At 43.7% G+C, this 22,049-nt stretch overlaps 1 pseudogene; it reads left to right on the top strand.

Moving 5' to 3' along the window:
* The first annotated feature begins 6,016 nt into the window (after positions 1 to 6,016).
* On the top strand, positions 6,017 to 16,066 carry LOC147738050 (uncharacterized; annotated as a pseudogene).
* The last annotated feature ends 5,983 nt before the right edge of the window (positions 16,067 to 22,049 follow it).

Below are 22,049 nucleotides of genomic sequence, written 5' to 3'. Positions count from 1 at the left end.
CTGTGACCCTGGTAGTTACTGATGCGTGGGGTGTGCAGGCTCGAGTTTGGTATGTGCAGACTTGTGTGATTAAATGCCGCGCAATGATGTATGCGGCGTGATTGTGTCTAGTGTGGAAGTGCCACTTCTAGAAGTTGGTGTAATTTGTGTCTGGCTTGTGATTGGCAGGAGCTGGCTGGTGAGCTAGGCTCCATAAGTCATGATGGGTCTGCCCCGGTGGTGAGTGTTGAGATTAGAATGAGTGATGGGAGGGAAGAGTACACCTGGGACATGAATAGGGATGGGCTTTCCCCACACAATGCTGGCTCCGCCCCCTGTGGTGCGTCTAAAGTCCCTAGCCAAGCCAGTGAAAGGAAAGGGTGGCTGAGGAAAACAAAGTGCTCCAAAACCAGCTGCGACTGGTTTTTCCCCCACCCTGCACCCTGAGACAAAGGGATTTACTGTATAAAAAGAGGCTGTGACCTCTTACAAGGGGTTCTCTTGCTGGATCCTTTCTTGAGGAAGGCTGCTGCTGCTGGGTGCCAGGAGGACCGCCACTGGGGATTGCCTCCCTGCCTAGGAGGACCCTGTGAGCTGGCTCTTGTCCCCCCACCTCCTAAATTACTTTTTGGCTGTGACTTGCCCTGGACTTCTGGGCATCAAGCGCTTGGGAGAGCTTTATTTTGCCACTAGCGCTTGGGAGCGCTGTAATTATCCCCCTAGCGCCTTGGGAGTGCTCTCTGTTCATAGTCGGTGCCCACCCTGCATTTTCCTCGCTTAATTGCCAAGTTAAGCCCCTGGCAGGTGCCCACCCCGCCACGGACCTGGTGCTGTTTTGTTCCCCCCAAGCGAGTGCCCACCTCGCTTTATTATTGATTTTGAGGGTACCTACCCCTCGCTTTGACCCCTGAGATCACCGCCGCCGGCCTGGGGATCCTCTGTGAGGCGCTGTCCCACCTCCACACCCCAGGGCCGCGCTGCTATTGGCCGCAGCCGTGACCCGGAAGTACTTGGTGCCAAAACCGGAAGTCGACGGGAGCCCACCCTGCGCTCCGGTGCAAGGTGGTGAGGAGAGGCGTCCTGATAGCCCGGGAGGACGGGAGCTCACCCCGCCTCCACTCGACTCGAGAAGAAGCCAGAAGCCGGTATTTGGACTCTCCCACGGGGCTCCCATGAGTGAGGGAGAGCCCCATGGTGACCAGCGTAGGAATCCCGGCAGCAGGGAAATGCAGCGCGACGTCAGAGCCTCCCCGCAGCAGAGCCCGGTGAGTGTTGAAGGGCAGGGGAGAGCTCCTGGCATGTCCACAGAGTCTGAGAGGCTCCACTAGATCCTCAGTAACTGAGAGCAGCCCCGGTTGGCAGAGGGCCACTCCCCCAAAATTGCTGCACCTTTGTTCGAGCCCACGAGAGGCTCCTGAGCATTTTGCTATCTCGAGTCCCCCAGGGAGGGACTCCCAACGACGGTGCACATTTCTTTCAGAGCCCCGAAAGGCTCAGGGGGCATTTCTCTATTTCGAGTCTCCAGAAGGGGGACTCCAACGAAGGCCCAATATTGTTGAGAGCCCGGAGAGGCTCCAGGGGCATTTAATTGATCAGAGCCCACGAGGCTCAAAGGGGGCACAGTGTTTTCCGTGCCCACAAGGCTCCTAAGGGCCCAGTTGTTTGGTCCCAGACCCCACAAGGCTCCCATGTGCTCTTGGGCCCCATTGCTTGATCTGCACCCCGAGGAGAGCCAGGAGGCACGATGGTGCCAGCCTCAAGTTCTACAGCTGCCCAGCACTTAGTGGGCAGCTGCTTCGTTTAGGAACTCTTGCGCGTTTCTTCTTTTGGCTGCCTGCGCAGCCTGCCCTGACATTTGGGACACAGGGCGTCCTAGCCCCAGAGAGGCCAGTTGGCCTGGGGACAGCCACGGCTTGTGGCCTATGTGATTACTGCGCATGTGTTTTTCCTGCACCTCTGAATGTATTTTTATGCATCATGTGTAATGCTTTTATTCCTATACCCCTAAATGTATGGTGATACTTAGGTGGTTGTTCTTCCTAGTACAGGTGTTGCTAGTGAGGTCCTGGTTCCCTGCGTGATTCTCCTAAGGTGGTTATGGTTGCGTAGGTGGTAATTAACTGTTACCAGTGATTACTGGTTGTGTGCTCTATGTTCTATTTTGTGCTACAGTGATTTTATATTCTATGCCTAAGTGCTAATTCTAACAAGTATTCTAGTTCTAAAAGTGCCTATTCCTGACAGTGGTCCATGTGGCCCTGTCCTGTACATATATCCCCTGTAAATTCTGCCCGTGCCTGTTGGCACATTGCAAAGTGTGTGTTTTTTTCTAATGTGTTTGCTACAATACAAAGGCTATTTTTATACATAACCTTGTGTGGAGTTTCCTTTGTGGTGGGCCTTGGGTGTTGTTGCTGGGTGCGCGCGCAAACGCCTCACTTCCATAGCCTCCGAGTTTAGCCTTACTGCTCGTGTCACGTTACCAAGGGGGTGAGCAGGGGTTATCTTGGTGTGTAACTCCCTTGCCCTGACTTAGAGTGGTGGTCTCTGACTGACTTTGGCGCAAGCCTTTGGCCAGCCAGAGATCCCATGTCTAACAATTATAATAAGCCAGACAGGATATCTGTCACGTTTTGATAATGCCTTGGTGTAGTTTGCAGAGTTTACCCCGCGGAACTCCATGAAGTGTCAGGGAAACTCCGGCGTACTCTGCAGACTTCCGCCAGTGTTAGAGTGTAAGTTGCACTTCTCATACCGATTTTTAGTGCCAAGAGTTTAACCCCCACTGTAAAATCAGCACGAACAGCACTACACGTCGTAGGGCACTGCTGCTTTCTGCCGCTCTAATTGATATTCTAATCTAATGGCAGCTTCATCAACAAGAATGGCAGATTTTAACACTTGAGTGATCGCGACCTGCCGTGACCTCCCGCAATGAGAAATCTCACCAGGAGGAGGTCTAGCATGTTATATTTTCTCACAAGCGCTCGTCACCTTACCGTTGGCGAACCGCTTGATAAAAGAACTCCGTTCTGCATCGGGTTTTTTGGACCAAATCTGCACAGAGTGCGGAGTGGGCAAAACTTCGCGAGCTCCACCGGCAGAGCGGAATTCTTCACCCACCCCTAGTTTTGAGACAATAATCTGTTGGACAAACTCCTAACTAGGCCCGTTGTCTGCAATAAGTGTTGTAGAAGAAGTGAGATCCATGGCCGTGTGAGTATGAGGCAGTTATCTGACTTCTGATGAACCCCACAGAGTGAGTGTGCAGTCAGAAGGCAGTTGGGGGGCCGAAGGACATGAAATTAGGTCAACTTGAATATGAGAAATATGGAAAGCTGGAAATGCTGCATCACCTGTGGATAACTGACACCTCCTCCCGCTCTTCCAAATGCCCATCCGGTCACAAAGTGGCATCCTGGGCCCCAAACGGACAACTTGTTTTGTGTGAATATAATACCCAGGCAAATCTCTTATAACCACTAGCACATTAAAAATGGCATTTGCCAACCAAAATAACAGTAATCAACAAACGATTTTGCACATAGGATACATTTTAATTCCTTTTGTAAAACATAATTAAATAAAATTGGTACATACATGATAAAAATATTTCTGCATTATAGCATATGCATAAATTCAGACATATATTAAATACACTTTAAGTATATTAAAAGATGGTTTCCTGTCTACGCGTTTCGACACAGGTGTGTCTTCCTCAGGACTGTACCATCATATCTCTAGGTGGACTAATTATAACGGTTAACATCAGATACTAGCATGGGAAAGGATTGTGCCGATATATAGGTAGAAGCAGATGATTAAATTACCAAATAAAAATGACTCTGTTCTCTGCGGTAATGGTTTCTGTAAGGCACTGAAAGGCACTTGTTGGAACGAACGTCCCTGGTTGGAAGCTTTTCTCTAGATCCAAGTTTAAAAATCTTCAGCGGTATGGTTGTTATGAGATGCCACGTGTTGGTAGTTTAATTAAACGTCCCAGATGCGATCGTCTTTACTGTATAGATGTCGGTTAAGACAAACCGGCTGCCGAAGGTTCCCGGCGTCTTTTATCGTGATTTGTATCAAAAGAGCAGACCGGTAGCGTTGTAATCCCGGCGGTATCTGAAATTGGCCCCAAACGGACAACGCCATGCCAGATGCCATGTAATGTTGGAAAAGGCGGGAAAAGAGTAATATGCCCACATCTGCTGCAGGGATATGTCAGGTAAATTATTGGTTGTGATGGATTCTCTATAAGTACTAAATGACTGATCTCGTTGAATATTAAATTATATGAATCAACGTCTGTTTGCCTTATCTGCGCTTATAATGTAAAGGACAGGCCTTACAGTGAACCCCTTGCTCTGTTTGGCACAAAAGCCCTGGAAGGAGGTGCATCTTACAGAACTTTATCTACTTTAGGAAGAACTAAAGACCTGCTTTTTAAAGTTGTCTTCCAAGGCCAGAACCAGGCTCTTTTATCTGCACTAGTTTCAGGGAGATGGACAGATGTTATAGCGATAGGAAACCCCCCTCAACTCACAATAATGTTCCAATCTTCCAGGTTAGAAGAAACCAGAAATGCTTGAACCAAGGGAGCTGTTGAAAGTGTCGAAGGTGACTTATGAACAGCAAGGTAAAGACAGGAGTTGGTATGTGAGATGATCTTAAGTGAATAGGAAAGGAATAAGAAGAAGTGTGTGACTGGAGTTACTTTTGTTGTATACTGTGCAAAGAGTTACTGGACATTTTGCAACCCAGCCTCATCCATCTCTTTTTCTCAAATCTGGAAAGGGGGGTGCATGGGCGTTCCCATGCAACCACCATTGGTTTCTCACGCTAAACCCAATTTACCAAATACAGTAGATTCGGTTTAGTGTGAGAAACCTGCACCCTTTTAACCTAGGTGCAAGGAAGGAGAAATGCTTTAGTTTGTCCTTCCTTTTCTAACTTTGCATGCATGCTGCACTGTGCAACACGTATACAAAATGGGAAAATCCTTCCCTCATGTCTAGGTATAGTATTTTGTACAGGAAGAGTGGACTTCCTGTACAAAACCTATGCTGGGCTTTGACACACACACACCCTAGCGCTCTGGTGCTAAGGTGTGTGCATGGCGCAGGGCCACTTTAATCAGTGCTGGCGCAAGGGAAAGGGAAGGAGAGAGCCATATCTTTGAAAATATGGTGCTCTCCTGCTCCCTCCCTGTCGCGCAATGCAGCGTGGCCTCACGCGGTGGGGCTGCGTTGCATTGCATGGAGATTTGGTAAATCTCCCCCAAAATGACTTTTACAACCAGTTAAACATTGTGAATTCTCATTCCATTACGTTTCAATTTAGTAATGTTAAATATCTTTACATCCTGCAGAAAACAAGCCTTGAATGTATGAAATGACCATCAAGAAAGAAGCTAATGCTGTAAATCTTCAATGATAGCAGAAATATTGAGCTACAGTATTCAGGAAAACATCAGCGCAGTCGGCGACAGAGGAACCTGCACACAAATTGACAGATCCCGGATGAAGCATCAAGGGCATTTCAGTGATTGTAAGAGCCTGAGCTGTGCTCCTCCACCCACAAGATGAAGAAATGACCTTAGGAAAATTAAGTAAACATCAATAACAAACCTCCTCCTGTATAAACAAGTGTCCAACACCAGCTTTGATCATGGGATCGGTATGATGTGATTACCGCAGTGCTCTGTTTTCTAAAATGAAGACGAGCCATCATTCCGTGTTCTAGGTGAATTGTAAACTCCCTCTGGACAAACCACAGCAACCAGAGAAGAGCACAACAGAGTGGAGCCGGAAAACTGATGGGTAAAGGAAAGAGGAGTTCTTCAATCTACAATACAACAGACTGTCCCAATTTGTACCGGCCAGAAGGAAGATACATCTTTACCCGCAAGCGTGCATAGCCATAATCCAATCTAAAGGCACAATCACCTACAAAGACACCTTCTACGTATTAGGAGTGTAGCAAATATTTGGTGGCTATTGCATTTTATTATTAAAACAGAAATCAAACATGTAAAATACTGCACACATATAAAGTGTGTGAAAAAAAACCAAGTGCTTCATCAGTCATGTTGGCCCATCAGGAAATACAGTCATGGGATGTAGACAAATATATACCCGACCCACAGACACTAACCAAGAAAGAAGAATCATACACATACAGCGAGAGCTTTCGTTTGTCATCACTACTCAAGCTTAATCAGCACACGTACACAGGAGAAAAACCATTCAAGTGCAGTGAATGTGTCAAGAGCTTTATTAGGTTATCAGAACTACAAAGACACCAGCGAACACACACAGGGGAAAAGCCATTCAAGTGCAGTGAATGTGCAAAGTGCTTTAGTCACTTATCAAACCTCCAAATTCATCAGCAAACACACACAGGGGAAAAGCCATTCAAGTGCAATGAATGTGTAAAGAGCTTTAGTCACTTATCAAACCTCCAAATTCATCTGCGAACACACACCGGAGAAAAGCCATTCAAGTGCAGTGAATGTGTAAAGAGCTTCAGTCAGTCATCACACCTTCAATTTCATCAGCGAACACACACAGGAGAAAAGCCATTCAAGTGCAGTGAATGTGTAAAGAGCTTTAGTCACTTATCAAACCTCCAAATTCATCAGCGAACACACACAGGGGAAAAGCCCTTCAAGTGCAATGAATGTGTAAAGAGCTTTAGTCACTTATCAAACCTCCAAATTCATCTGCGAACACACACCGGAGAAAAGCCATTCAAGTGCAGTGAATGTGTAAAGAGCTTTAGTTGCTTATCAAACCTCAAAATTCATCAGCGAACACACACAGGGGAAAAACCATTCAAGTGCACTGAATGTGCAAAGTGCTTTAGTGAGTTATCAAGTTTTCGAAGACATCAGCGAACACACACAGGGGAAAAGCGATTCAAGTGCAGTGAATGTGTAAAGAGCTTTAGTCACTTATCAGACCTACAAAAACACCAGCGAACACACACAGGGGAAAAGCCATTCAAGTGCAGTGAATGTTTGAAGAGCTTTAGTCAGTTATCAAGCCTTCGAAAACATCAGCGAACACACACAGGGGAAAAGCCATTCAAGTGCAGTGAATGTTTGAAGAGCTTTAGTCAGTTATCAAACCTTCAAAGTCATCAGCAAACTCACACAGGAGAAAAGCCACTCAAGTGCAGTGAATGTGTAAAGAGCTTTAGTCAGTCATCACACCTTCAATTTCATCAGCGAACACACACAGGGGAAAAGCCATTCAAGTGCAGTGAATGTTTGAAGAGCTTTAGTCAGTTATCAGACCTTCAAAGACATCTGCGAACACACACAGGGGAAAAGCCATTCAAGTGCAGTGAATGTGTAAAGAGCTTTAGTCAGTCATCACACCTTCAACGTCATCAAGGAACACACACAGGGGAAAAGCCATTCAAGTGCAGTGAATGTTTGAAGAGCTTTAGTCTGTTATTAGACCTTCAAAGACATCTGCGAACACACACTGGGGAAAAGCCATTCAAGTGCAGTGAATGTGCAAAGTGCTTTAGTCAATTATCAAACCTTCAAAGACATAATCGAACACACATGGGGGAAAAACAATTTAAATGCAGTGAATGTGTGAAGAGCTATAGTCGATTATCAGACCTACAAAGTCATCAGCGAACACACATGGGGGAAAAATCCCTATCATTGTAGTGAATGTGACAGTAGTTTTCGCGACTCTTCAGCATAAAGGAATCATCAGCAGACTCACACAGGAGAAAAACAATTCAAGTGCAATGAATGTATGAAGAGCATTTTTAATCGATTATCAGACCTACAAAGACATCAGCGAACACACACGGGAAAAGCCATACCATTGCAATGAATGTGTGAAGAGCTTTAGTCAATTATAAAGCCGTCAAAGACACCACCGAACACACACAGGAGAAACGCCATTTAAATGCAGTGAATGTGTGAAGAGCTTCAGTCAATTATCAGACCTACAAAGAAATCAGCGAACACACTCTGAGGAAAAACCATTCAAGTGCAGTGAATGTGTGATGAGCATTAGTCAGTTATCAGACCTACAAAGTCATCAGCGAACACACACGGGGAAAAACCCTATAATTGTAGCTAATGTGACAGTAGTTTTCTCAGCTCTTCAGCATTAAGGTATCATCAGCGAACTCACACAGGAGAAAAAACATTCAAGTGCAATGAATGTGCAAAGTGCTTTAGTCGGTTATCACAACTTCGGAGTTATCAGCGAACACACACGGGGAAAAACCCCTATCATTGTAGTGAAAGTGACAGTTGTTTTCGCTTCTCTTCAGCATTAAGGTATCATCAGCGAACTCACACAGGAGAAAAGCCATTTAAGTGCAATGAATGTGGGAAGAGCTTTAGTCGATTATCAGAGCTACAAAGTCATCATCGAACACACAGGGAGAAAACATAGAAGGGCGCTGAAAGTGTGAAGGGCTTTTGATAGAAGACCCGACTAGCAGTAAAGAAGAAAAACAGATAACAGTATTTGCAGAGTAATAAAAGTGTTTGTTTCCAGAGATTGTTCACTTCCGTACACAATATGATACACCAGGATACACAGTGGGAAGCGAGCACAATGTGGATTAAAAGAAAAGAAACATTCTTGATTTTTATTTGATGAAGAAGAGATACAAAGAAAAAATTTCAATCACACCTGATCACACTTCCTGTAAAAGCAACACTGAACAATACAGGGACTAACCACTGTATTTTCAGCTATCTTGTAGGATTAGTGATAAAATCTATAAACCCAACACACCCAAAGTAGGCATGTTGTCAGGGCTATGGAGATGGAAGCTTCATTGGTAAAATGTATGTATTACTATTAACAAATGCCACTGCAGTATATGTAATGAACTCAAGTGAAGCACAGGTGTTCAAGAAATAACCTATTTTTAGATATAACAGAGCATATACCTTGTTTTTAAGTAACGTTTGCTGCATCTTTTACACACTGTTTTTGGTTGATGGATCACCGGGGAGAGCTTCTTAGGCAACGCGGCCACCGGGAGGCTGGCTTAAATGTACTGGGAGGGCGGGAGTCCTGCGCGACTAGAGCGCTGACCCCGCTATCCCCAAGATGGCGCCCACCGCTGCCAGACGCGTGATAAAATCGCCACAGACAGAGGTAGGGAAGTATTAAAAAGAGCGTGTCAAGGGTGTCAGAGTGCCTACAAAAATTCCCATTACAATCTCTGATTTAAAAGCCCCCAAATTAAATTGACGAACTAAGTGCAATTTTTGTCTCAGCCTGGTGCAGAAACGCTGAAGAACACAATTAAAACAATCTCAGTATTATGTCACTGGTATAGAGTGATTAGCTCGCAGCCCCAGTCGCAATCACCGGGGAGAGCTTCTTAGGCAACGCGGCCACCGGGAGGCTGGCTTAAATGTACTGGGAGGGCGGGAGTCCTGCGCGACTAGAGCGCTGACCCCGCTATCCCCAAGATGGCGCCCACCGCTGCCAGACGCGTGATAAAATCGCCACAGACAGAGGTAGGGAAGTATTAAAAAGAGCGTGTCAAGGGTGTCAGAGTGCCTACAAAAATTCCCATTACAATCTCTGATTTAAAAGCCCCCAAATTAAATTGACGAACTAAGTGCAATTTTTGTCTCAGCCTGGTGCAGAAACGCTGAAGAACACAATTAAAACAATCTCAGTATTATGTCACTGGTATAGAGCGATTAGCTCGCAGCCCCAGTCGCAATCACCGGGGAGAGCTTCTTAGGTGATTGTGACCCCCCGAGCAGTACTGAAGACTGCCTGGAGACGCCGACGGTTAGAGCGGTGCTCCTTTTACCTGCGCTGCAGCCAGGTGGGGTGAAGCTCCTCAGCCTACACGTAAGGTATACGGTTGAGCACGCCTGGATTTTCAGGTGACATCTTTTAATTCATTTTTTCGAAAGCAGTAGTGTACTATATATAGGTCCTGAGGAATGCATTAAGAAAATCTTATAATATGCTGAAACATGTCGACCACCAATAAGTGCGGTTATTATTTAAAACCTGCACCTACACCTGCCTTTTAACCTTAGGGTTTGGGCTTTATTATTAAAATTCTTTTTACCACCCATTCACCTAATTTTAGTACCCTTCACTTTTCCACTCCAAATCACTATACACTGCTTTTTTCATTAGCCACTACCACACTCCTCTGTTCTGCTCTCATACCTCATACTACATCTCGGTCACGGTAATGTTTACCGGCCGTCTTGTCTCCTGGGTAAGGAGATCCCATGTGATGATAACAAGGGCGGTACAGTGTGGCTTCTGATGGGAACAATATTTCCCTCCTGGTACCCTTGAGTCTTGACTCGACCACTCTCCAACTATCATCTCTCACTGTTACTGTTCTGTGTGCATCCGGTATAGTGGTTCTTACTGTCAAACTTGCTTTTCTAATTTTGACCCCCAGATATTAGTTGTTGTGATATATCCATCCATACTCAACAACATTCCAGACATTATTTCCATGCCACTTACACATATCTGCAATAATATGTTTGCTACAGGTTCTTATCCTACCATCTGGAAAAACACCATTATCAGGCCGCTTCTCAAAAAACCATCCCTGGACCCCACACTATCTTCCAGTTATCGTCCCATTGCCTCTCTGCCGTTTCCAGCCAAGATCTTTGAATCGGTCATGAATAAACAACTATCGGACTATATTCATATTAATGACCTGTTAGACGAAACCTAGTTCGGTTTCCGGCAAGGTCATGGAACAGAGACTGCCCTGATCAAGGCGGCAGATGAAATCAGGGCCACAATGGATAAGGGTGGACAGGCTGTCTTGATCCTGCTGGACCTGTCGGCGGCATTCGACACGGTCGATCATGCAACTCTGATCGGCTGTGTCGAGGTCATCGGCATCAAACATAGAGCTAGGGACCTCATTACATCATTCTTGGCTGATCGTAGACAAGCCGTCAAGCTGGGCATTTTTACTTCACCTACTTTCAGCCTTCCCTGTGGAGTCCCTCAGGGTTCCTCGCTAAGTCCGACCCTTTTCAATATCTATGTCTCGGACTTAGCGAGGGTAATAAAAGAGCATAACATCAATTTGACAACTTACGCTGACGACACTCAGTTGGTGTTATCTATACACAAAGATGGACCCACGGTCGCAGCAAATTTCAAGAATGGTATGAGGGCCATTAGCAGTTGGATGGCTTCCAACTGCTTAAAACTCAACTCATCTAAGACGGAAGTTATGCTGTTTGGAAATATTCAACCTTTGTGGTCCCCTTCATGGTGGCCTGAGGAATTGGGAATTCCACCCCAACCTGTTAGTAAAGTCAGAAACCTCGGAGTGATATTTGACAACAAGCTCCTTTTCCATCATCATGCGAATTCGGTAGTTTCATCTTCCTTTAACATCTTAAGGAAAATAAAGAAACTTTTACCGTATCTTCCCATAGCTTTGGGAAAAACACTTATATCCACACTGGTGTTTTCTCGCACTGACTACTGCAATGCCCTCTTCCTCAATGCTCAAAAAAAGGTTATTTCCAAACTGCAACTAATACAAAATGCCTCCGCCAGAATTCTATTAGGCATTCCCAAATATAGCTCTGTTTCTGGACATCTGGACCAACTGCACTGGCTTCCAGTCAGAAGTCGCACGAAGTTCAAGACCCTTTGTATTGTCTATAAGGCAATAAATAACACGGGCCCTAAATTTCTGAGAAGTTCCTTTAAACCTTTGGCAACCCCTAGAACGTTGCGTTCTAACACGGCTCACATGCTTCAGATTCCTAGAACAAGGAAAGTGACCTGGGGAGACAGATGTTTCACCATAGCAGCGGCAAAATTGTGGAACTCCCTTCCCCTTAACATAAAGATTAGTCCATCTTTGATTGTCTTCAGAAAGCAGCTAAAGACCTGGCTGTTTTCTCAATGACACTCTTCGTAGATCACTTTTATTCACTGTTTCAGTGTCTAACCTCTGGTTAGTTAGCTTTTAGCTGTTAGCGCCGAGACACCCACGGGTAATTGCCGCGCTTTTAAAAATTGAAATAAATAAATAAATAAATAAATAAATGGATCGGTTCGTGTCTCAGGTCTTATAACTAAGTGTGACCCATGGCTCCTCTCCGACTTGGCTCTCCCTATTCATTTTCGGCTGTGCCAAACTCAACTTTTTACCAGAATTGAGCCACTGTTAGCAGCAGACTCTGTTTGAAGAATGTGGTGAAATAGCGAAATTCCACATCAAAAGCATATATGTGCCAGGACAATCTGTTACACTCCGAGCAAATCGTCTTCCACACTGATTGTCCTTTGTCCTGAAATGTGCCTCAGGATTTGTCATATGAATGCCAGCAGTGACATTCATGAAGCTAAAACTAACAGGAGTGTGTGGGAGATAGAGAGTGGGAAAGATACGGAGAGCGAGAGAGACAAAGAAAGGGGGTATAAAAGAAATGGAAGGAGGGGGAACGGCAGGTGATTTGTATTCAAATAGAAGAAGCAGCCGAAAACTTGTCAATGTGTGACATCACCATAGAAACGGGCTGAATACCTGTGAATTTATATAATTATTTTTAATATCTATAGACCCATGTCATTTAATAAACAGGGCACAAATAAGGAAAATAGTGAAGGAGCCCATTATCATATGCAAATCACACTGATGTCACCAGTAGTGACGTCACAAGAAGTGATATCAGGCCCTTTTAATAATTTTCACATGAAAGATCGACGGCCTGTTTTAAAAACAAAAAGTAAGAAACATAAAATATTGTAAAAAGAAGATTTTGGTATCAGGTTTTATACATGATGTGTTTTTCCCACTATCAGTTTGTAACTAAACTCGGAAATGACTGAAAGTGTAAATATTTTTAAACAGATATGTGGAACTTGTAACTTACATTTTTAAACAGTTTTCAGCGAATAAATCAAAAGTGCTCTTAATTTGTGTTTGTTTCCTGACGTTCTTTATCCAGCCCCTAAGCCCCAAAGTGTTTCACATTTACAGTGTATTAAGCAATAGAGGGGCTGATTTCTCTGTTCCTCTCTTGCGCCACTCACACAAATAAATAAAGGGATCACTGCTACTGGGACAGACAGCTACAAACACTCTGAGGCCTGTGTCTGCAGATGCAAGAAACAAAGTAACAATTCCAAGTCGCAGGCTAAAGAGCTAGGTGGAACTGTGTCCCTTTTCAAGATAATAGTGGGGGGACCCCTTCAAACTGTGTCAACCCCCGACTTGTGCCGTGCTGAAAAAGCAATAGTGAATTTGAGTAATTTATGATGAATTTAAATGAGAGAAAGAGAAGAAGAGAGCGAGGTGCAGGACATATTGAAGAAAAAGAAAAAAGAGACACAAGATTTTACCCTGTTCTGTGTACAAGCACTTTACGTAAGCAAGTTGTGCTGTGCGTTGTGAACAGGCTGTCACCCCCTTTGTATGTAAATGAGCTTCTGTAACCAGACACCCCAGGCTCCCATCTCTTCTAGCGCGGATGATAATGTGAGCACTGTAAGGTGATCACAAACAAGGGCTCTACTGAGAAATAATTGGCTTCCAGGTCACACAGCTGTGGTTATGTAGTTCATTATTAGTTAATTTACTTTAATGTGCAGCAATTCTCCAGGTTACTTTTTCTCAGTATATTGCTTTATATCGCTCTTTGCGTTCCATCAGTTAAAGGTGAGGTTCGATGTAGGATTTGTTTTTAGTGTTCCTAGACCAGGTCTCAATCCCTTTGTCCTCGATTTGTCGGCATGTGTTTTGTCCACACACTGGTCTAGGATGGACCTTCTCAAGGTAGAAGACACTGTAATAGGAATAATAAATCATATATTTATGAAATTATATGTAAACAAATATGTGCCTTTTAGTTATCAGGCACCACCAGACTCACATCTACACATGGAATTGAGCACCGGACTAAAGTGACTCCTCCCTATACAAATATGTTCCATCAGTAATCGGGCTGATGGTTCCGCTGATGCTCACAGCAAATAAAGTTTCTGGGACTGTGCGCATTGGACAACATTTTAATTGTTGAAGTTTCACACAATGTCGCTGATGTGCTCAGCTTATAAGGTTTGTGGATATTGTGCACTGTAACCAGATCACTGAAGTTCAAACTAGGTTAAAACATAGTACGTACATAATGCAAAATGTTACTGCCCCTCCCTTCTTTTTGACATCTCCAGGAGTTCCTCCTCTCTTGTGAAAGAAGGTTTTCACACATTATGCTGGTGTCTTTGGCACTTCCTTAATTGCACAGAGGAAAGCCTCATGGTTAATGCATTGTTTTTGCTCTGAGGGACAAGAATTCTTTGAACACCTTCCTGAACTCTCTGATAGTGACTCTGCCACTCTTAATGAATATGAGATCTGCATCAGAAAGTTGGACTTGCACTATCTCCCCAAAGTGAGTACTGTCCTTGTACGATATCACTTTGGGAGAAGGATGCAAAGGCACGATGAGTCAGTCAAACAGTACATAACTAACTTGCACAAATTGGCTTCCACGTTCAATTTTGGTGCAGCTTAGAGGAGCGGTTAAGATATCAGTTCATGTTGGGATGCGTACTCGACAAAACGAGAGACACCCTGTCGCAAAAAGAAAAGCCATTGCTTCAAGAAGTGCTGACCATAGCTAAAAGTCACTAGTATTCAAGACTCTAGTCCCAAAAACATTTTATGAGCGTAATTTACTGGGCAAAGTCACCCTGTTGAAGCCAGACATTAGACCAATAGGTTAAGGTGGGGTGACTATTGAGTTGCTGGGTTATTTCTGGGGCACACTTGACTTCAAAGGGAGAGCCATGCCTGTTAAAATCTATGTCTTGATGAAAAGGGATTTAGTCAGTTATCAGTCCTAAAACTTCATCAGTGAACACACACGTGGAAAACCCTTATCATTGTAGTGAATGTGACAGTAGTTTTTGTGACTCTTCAGCATTAAGGGTTTATCAGCGAACTCACACAGGAGAAAAACCGTTCAAGTGCAATGAATGTGTAAAGAGCTTTAGTCAGTTATCAGACCTAAAAAGTCATAATCTAACACACACGGGGGAAAACCATTCAAGTGCAGTGAATGTGGGAAGAGCTTTAGCCAGCTATCAGACCTAAAAAGTCATCAGCGAACACACACGGGGGAAAAACCTTATCATTGTAGTGAATGTGACAGTAGTTTCGCAACTCTTCAGCATTAAGGTATAATCAGCGAACTCACACAGGAGAAAAACCATTCAAGTGCAATGATTATGGGAAGAGCATTAGTCAATTATCAATCCTACGAAAACATCAACAAACACACACAGGGGGAAAGCCACTCAAGTGCAATGAATGTGGGAAGAGCCTTCGTCGATTATCAAACCTCCAAACACATCAGCGAACACACAGAGGGGAAAAACCCTATCATTGCGGTGCTTGTGACAGTAGTTTTTGCTTCTCTTCAGTATTAAGGTATCATCAGCGAACTCACACAGGAGAAAAACCATTCAAGTGCAATGAATGTGGGAAGATCTTTAGTCGATTATCAGACCTACAAACACATCAGCGAATACACACAGGGAAAACTATATTATTGCTGTGAATGTTTGAAGAGCTTTAGTCAGTTAACAACTCTACGAAAACATCAACAAACACACTCAGGGGTTGTGGACTTGGGTCAGCGGACTCGATAATTCTCGCTTTGGTGCCTATTCTAATCAGGGGTCCCACTCGGCAACTCTGGGCATTAGCTTGCCTAATCTCCACAACGGCCCCATCAACGCCGGGGATGCCTGGCTCCACCTTGGGGACTCCCAGCAGGGACCATCCCACAGGGAAAGCCAGGACGGGTTCCCCAGCGCTTTATACATCGCCAGGAAACCTACGGGTAGCAGTGCGCTTTACAAGCTCAAATACAGTTACATTTACAAAACCATTCAAATGCAATGAATGTGCAAAGTGCTTTAGTCGGTTATCACACATTCAAAGTCGTCAGCGAACACACACAGGGGGAAAGCCACTCAAGCGCAATGAATGTGGGAAGAGCTTTAGTCGACGATCAGAGTTACAAAGTCATCAGCGAACACACAGGGGGAAAACATAGAAGGGCACTGAAAGTGAGAAGGGCTTTTGTCAATTTTCGATCCCACACAGCCCTCAGTGAATACACTCCTTCATTTAACTCACATGGAAATAATCCTAGAGATGCAGAGATTCCGGAAAGAATTTAAGAACATCAAAAATAATATTGACCCGTCTAAGGACATAGACAAGAGCAGAACAGTGCAGTTATAGTCAGAGGAATAAATTACGGAAATAGATAAAATTCAAATTATGTATGACATTGAAATACCAATGATAGAAGACCTGAATAGCAGTAAAGAAGAAAAATAGATAACAGTATTTGCAGAATTATAAAAGTGTTTGTTTCAAGTGATTGTTCACTTCCGTACACATAGCAAAGTGACATGATGCACCAGGATACACAGTGGGAGACAAGCAAAATGTGGATTAAAAGAAAAGAAACATTGTTGATTTTTATTTGCTGAAGAAGAGATACAAAGAAAAACATTCAATCGCACCTGATCACACTTCCTGTAAAAGCAACACTGAACAATACTGGAACTAACAACGGTATTTTCAGCTAACTTGTCAGATTAGTGATAGAACCTATAAACCCAACACACCCAGAGTGGACATGTTGTCAGGGCTCTAGAGATGGAAGCTTCATTGGTAAAATGCATGTATTACTATTAACAAATGCCACTGCAGCATATATAATGAACTAAAGCGAAGCACATGTGTTCAAGAAATAACCTATTTTCAGATATAAAAGAGCATATACCTTGTTTTTAAGTAACGTTTGGTGCATCTTTCACAGACTGTTATCGGTTGATGGATCAGCTCGTGCCTCACGCCTGATTACTAGGTGTGACCCGTGGCTCCTCTCTGACTTGGCTCTCCCTATTCATTTTGTGACTTGCCAAACTCTACTTTTTACCAGAATTTAGTCATTGTAAGCAGCAGACTCTGTTTGAAGAATGTGGTGAAATAGCGAAATCCCACATGAAAAGCATATATGTGCCAGGACAATCAGTTGCACTCACAGCAACTCATCTTCCACACTTGATTGTCCCTTGTCCTCAAATATTCTGAATGATTTGTCGTATGAATGCCATAAGTGGCATTGACATTCATGAAGCTAAAGTTAACAGGAGAGTGTGGGAGATAGAGAGGGGGAGAGATAAAGAGAGCAAGAGAGCAAGAGAGACAAAGAAAGGGGGAGAAAAAGAAAGAGAAAAAGAAAGAGAAAAGGAAGAAGCATCCGAATACATGTCAATGTGTGATATCACCAGAGAAACGGGCTGAATGCCTGTGAATTTATATATTTCTTTTTAATACCTATAGACCCTTGTCATGCAAATAAACAGGGAACAAGTAAGGAAAATAGTGATCGAGCCCATTATCATATGCAAATCACAATGACGTCACATGTAGTGACGTCACAAGAAGTGATGTCAGGCCCTCATAATAATTTTCACGGAAAAGGTCGACGGCCTGTTTTAAAAACAAAAAACAAGAAACATAAAATAATGTAAAAAGAAGCTTTGGGTTTCCGTTTTTATACATCATGTGTTTTTCCCACTATCAGTTTCTAACTAAACTCGGAATTGACTGAAAGTGTAAATATTTTTAAACAGACATGTGGAACTTGGAAATTACATTTTTAAACAGTTTTCAGCGAATAAATGAAATGTGCTTTTAATTTGCGTTTGTTTACTAACGTTCTTTATCCAGCCCCTAAGCCCCAAAGTGTTTCACATTTACAGTGTATTAAGCAATAGAAGGGCTAATTTTGTTTAGTTCTCTGTTCCTCTCTTGCGCCACTCACACAAATAAATAAAGGGAACACTGCTAGTGGAACAGATAGTTACAAACACTCTGAGGCCTGTGTTTGCAGATGCAAGAAGCAAAGTAACATTTCCCAGTCGCAGGCTAAGGAGCTAGGTGCAACTGAGTCCCTTTTCTAGATAATAGTAGGGGGACCCCATCAAACTTTGTCGACCCCCGACAAGTGCCGTGCTGATAAAGCAATGGTGATTTTGAGTACTTTACGATGAATTGAAATGAGAGGAAGAGAAGAAGAGAGCGAGGTGCAGGATGTATTAAAGAAAATGAAAAAAAGAGACGCAAGACTTTACCCTATTTTGTGTACAAGTATTGTACGTAAACAAATTGTGCTGTGCGTTGTGAACAGGCTGTCACCCCCCTTTGTATGTAAATGAGCTTCTGTAATCAGACACCCCAGTCTCCCATCTCTTCTTGAGCGGATGATAAATGTGAGCACTGTAAGGTAATCACAAACAAGGGCTACATTGAGAACTAATCGGCTTCCAGGTCACACAGCTATTGTTATGTAGTTCTTTATTAGTTTTTTTTAAATTTACTTTAATTTGCATCAATTCTCCAGGTTACTTTTTCTCAGTATATTGCTGTATAGCGCTCTATCAGTTAAACGTGAGGTTTGATGTAGGATTTGTTGTGAGTGTTCCTAGACCATGTCCCAATCCCTTTGTCGGCATGTGTTTTGTCCACACACTGGTCCAGGATGGACCTTCTCAAGGTAGAAGGCGCTGTAATAGGAATAATAAATCAGTCATATATGACATTGTATGTAAACAAATGTGTGCCTTTCAGTTATCAGGCATCACAAGACTCACATCTACACATGTAATTGAACACCAGACTAAAGTGACTCCTCCCTGTATAAATATGTGCCATCAGTAATCGGGCTGATGGTTCTGATGATGCTCACAGCAAATACAGTTTCTGGGATTGCGCTCATTGGCCTAAATTTTAATTTCTGAAGTTTCACACAGTTTCGCTGATGCGCACAGCTTTGTGGATATTGCAAACTGTAAGCAGATCACTGAAGTTCACCCTTAAGTAGTAATTAGGTCAAAACGTAGTACGTACATCATATAAAATGTCACTGCCCCTCCCTTCTTGTTGACATCTCCAGGAGTTCCTCCTCTCTCGCGGCTGAAGTGAAAGAAGGTTTTCACACATTATGCTAGTGTCTGAGGCACTTCCTTAAGCGCAGAGAGGAAAGCCTCATTGTTAATGCATTGTTTGAGCTCTGAGGACCAAGAATTCTTTGAACATCTTCCTGAACTCTCTGATAGTGACTCTACCACTCTTAATGAATACGAGATCTGCTTTAAAAAGTTGGACTTGCAGCACCTCCCCAAAGTGAGTACTGTCCTTGAACGATATCACTTTGGGAGAAGGATGCAAAGGCATGATGAGTCAGTCGAACAGTACATAACTACTATGCCCAAATTGGCTTCCACATGCAATTTTGTTGCAGCTTTAGAGGAGCGTTTAAGAGATCAGTTCATGTTGGGATGTGCCCTCGACAAAACGATAGACGCCCTGTGGCAAGAAGAAAAGCCATCGCTTCAAAAAGTGCTGACCATAACCAAAAGTCACTAGCATTCAAAAGCTTGTGTTGATATTATACGCAAAGACAGTTCAGGTGATAAAAAGGAGAACATTGATGTCAAGGTGGTGGTGGATAGATTTGTTAAACCCAAATCGAGCACCACTTCAAAGCCCTTTAACAAAAAGAATTTTCAGGTGAAGTGCTTCAGATGTGGCAACCCTGGCCATATGGCCAACTTTAAAGATCGCCCAGGCTGGAAGGCCTTGTGAAAAAGTTTTGAGAGAAATGGTCCCGTCTCAAAGAGCTGCAGAACGGGCAACAAGCATAAAAAAGTCAGGGAAGTTGAACTCTATGAAGAAGAATTGGAAGGAATCAATATTCTCCCTATCACAGGGAATGCTAGTGATGGCCCTCAGGAGCTAGTTTTAATCAATGATGCTCCCGTGAGCATGCTCTTCGACTCTGGGGCCAGGATACTGCTAGTCCCCAAAACATTTTATGAATGTTATCTGCTGTGCAAGGTCACCCTGTTGAAGCCAGACATTAGACCAAAAGGTTAAGGTGGAATTGACTATTGAGTTGCTGGGTTAGTTCTGGGACACAATTGACTTCAAAGGGAGAGTCATCCCTGGTAAAATCTATGTCTCGATGAAGCGGGACTCGCTCATAAGTTGGTCCCATCAATGTGATCTACATATCTGCCTTGATCCTCATGAGAATCCCTCTGTCTGCCTAAAGGAATTACCACCAGTTAGGGTTGCTAGTAATGCTAATTGAGATTGGATCAAGGAATTCCCTGAGGTCTTTGCTGGTGAGCTGGGTGTGTCTCAAAATGTACATCGGATAAAGGTCAAATCTAACGCTGTTCCAAAAACATCTAAGGTTAGGAATGCACCTCTGTTAGTAAGGGAGAGCATGACAGTTCAATTAGACAATATCATAGTCAAGTGCTTCATTCAAGAAGTTGGAGCAACGGAGTGGGTCTCTCCTATTGTTATGGCCCGCAAAGCCAATGCGGAGGCCAGGCTTTGTGTCGGCTCGAGGAAGCTCAACAAAGCAGTTATTGTTGATCATTACCCTTTACACAACATAACTAAAATGCTGTGTTCTCTTGAGGGGGCAAAGCATTTTTCATCCTTGGACTTGACCTCTGCCTTTCACTTGGCCTGGCTTCACTCCTCTTCAGAACATTCAGAACACTCACTCCTCTTCCCAGGACCTTACCTCCTTTGTAACACATTGGTACCTTTAGATTTCTAAGAATGCCTTTCAGACTGATTTCTGCAGCCTCAGTTTTTCAGAGGGCGAGGGAGGGCATTCTTGGAAGCCTTCAGGATATCAAGGTGTACCCAGATGATGTGCTCATCTTTGGTGTGGATCTTGAGGAGCATGATGGGAGGCTGAGGTCAGTATTGAAGAAGTTATGTGATGCTTACCTCACCCTTATTGCTGACAAGTGCAAATTTGATGTTAAAGATTTAGAGTACGTAGGGCATTTTGTGTCCGCTGCAGGCATCAATTCCAATGACTCATTGGTAAACACCCTTTGTAATTTGCGCACCCCTTTAAACAAAGAAGAGTTTGTAAAGTTTCTGGGCATGGCTGAATTTTATCAAAAATTTGTTCTGAACTTTGCAGGGAAAACCTCTTGTTTGAGGTCTCTCCTCCAGAAAGGAAACACATTTGTTTGGTCCAAGGGCTGTGCTGAAGAGTTTGAGTGCATTAAGAAACATCTGAATGAAGCACCTTGTCTAGACAGTTTTGACCCCACAAAGGTATCTTATCTCATGACTGATGCCAACTCAAAGGAGTTAGGGGCAGTTCTTTTGCAGAAGGTTGATATGGAGGATACAACAATTATTTTCTTCTCTAGCCCTTGAGGGGTGCTGAATGCAACTATTCTGTTGTGGAAAAAGAAGCGCTGGGAGTTTTCTGGGCGGTGCCAAGCTGAGAAAGGTTTTGTGGGGGAAAAGATTCAGAATTCTTACTGACCACAAACCTCTAAGGGAGGTCTTCTCCAAGAAAGGCATTGACTTTGTCTCCCATAGGATACGGAAGTGGGTTGTTGCTCTACATGAATTTGACTTTAACATCTCATACATAGCTGGGTCCAATAATATCCTGGCAGACTGTCTGTCAAGGCTCGGGGGTGAGGAGTGTGAAATGACAGATGATTTTGAGTGGTTTGGAGGTGAAGAACTGGAGGAAGGAATTTATGTGTGTGTGTGATTAGTGAAGGGTTGATTTCTGAGAGTGAGTGGAGGAAACATCACATGATCGATTTAGACTTGCAGAAAGTCCTAACCATGGTCACAGGTGGTTGATGTGAGAAGAAGGACTATGAAGAGGGCGGCAAAGGCTTTTAGCAAGTTAGGGAAGATCTGGCAGTGGTGGAGGATGGTCTCCTCATGCGCGGTAGTTAGTTGGTTGCACCCCTTGCACTAAGGGATAAGCTAGTAAATAGTGCTCACTCCTCGCACATGGCCATTGCCAAGACAAATGAAAGGAACAGGGAAGCATATTGGTGGGCTGCCATGGATGTACATGTGCGTGAATGCGCTGAATGTGCGTGTTGTGACAGGATATTGAAGTGCAGGACGCAACCCATGGTTATTAGGGAACAGGCTACTGGCCCTTCTGG

Source organism: Lissotriton vulgaris, chromosome 1_1 (assembly GCF_964263255.1).
Source record: "Lissotriton vulgaris chromosome 1_1, aLisVul1.2, whole genome shotgun sequence".
Classification (NCBI taxonomy): domain Eukaryota; kingdom Metazoa; phylum Chordata; class Amphibia; order Caudata; family Salamandridae; genus Lissotriton; species Lissotriton vulgaris.
Note: the sequence above shows the minus strand (reverse complement) of the source record. Positions and strands in the feature narration are given on the sequence as shown.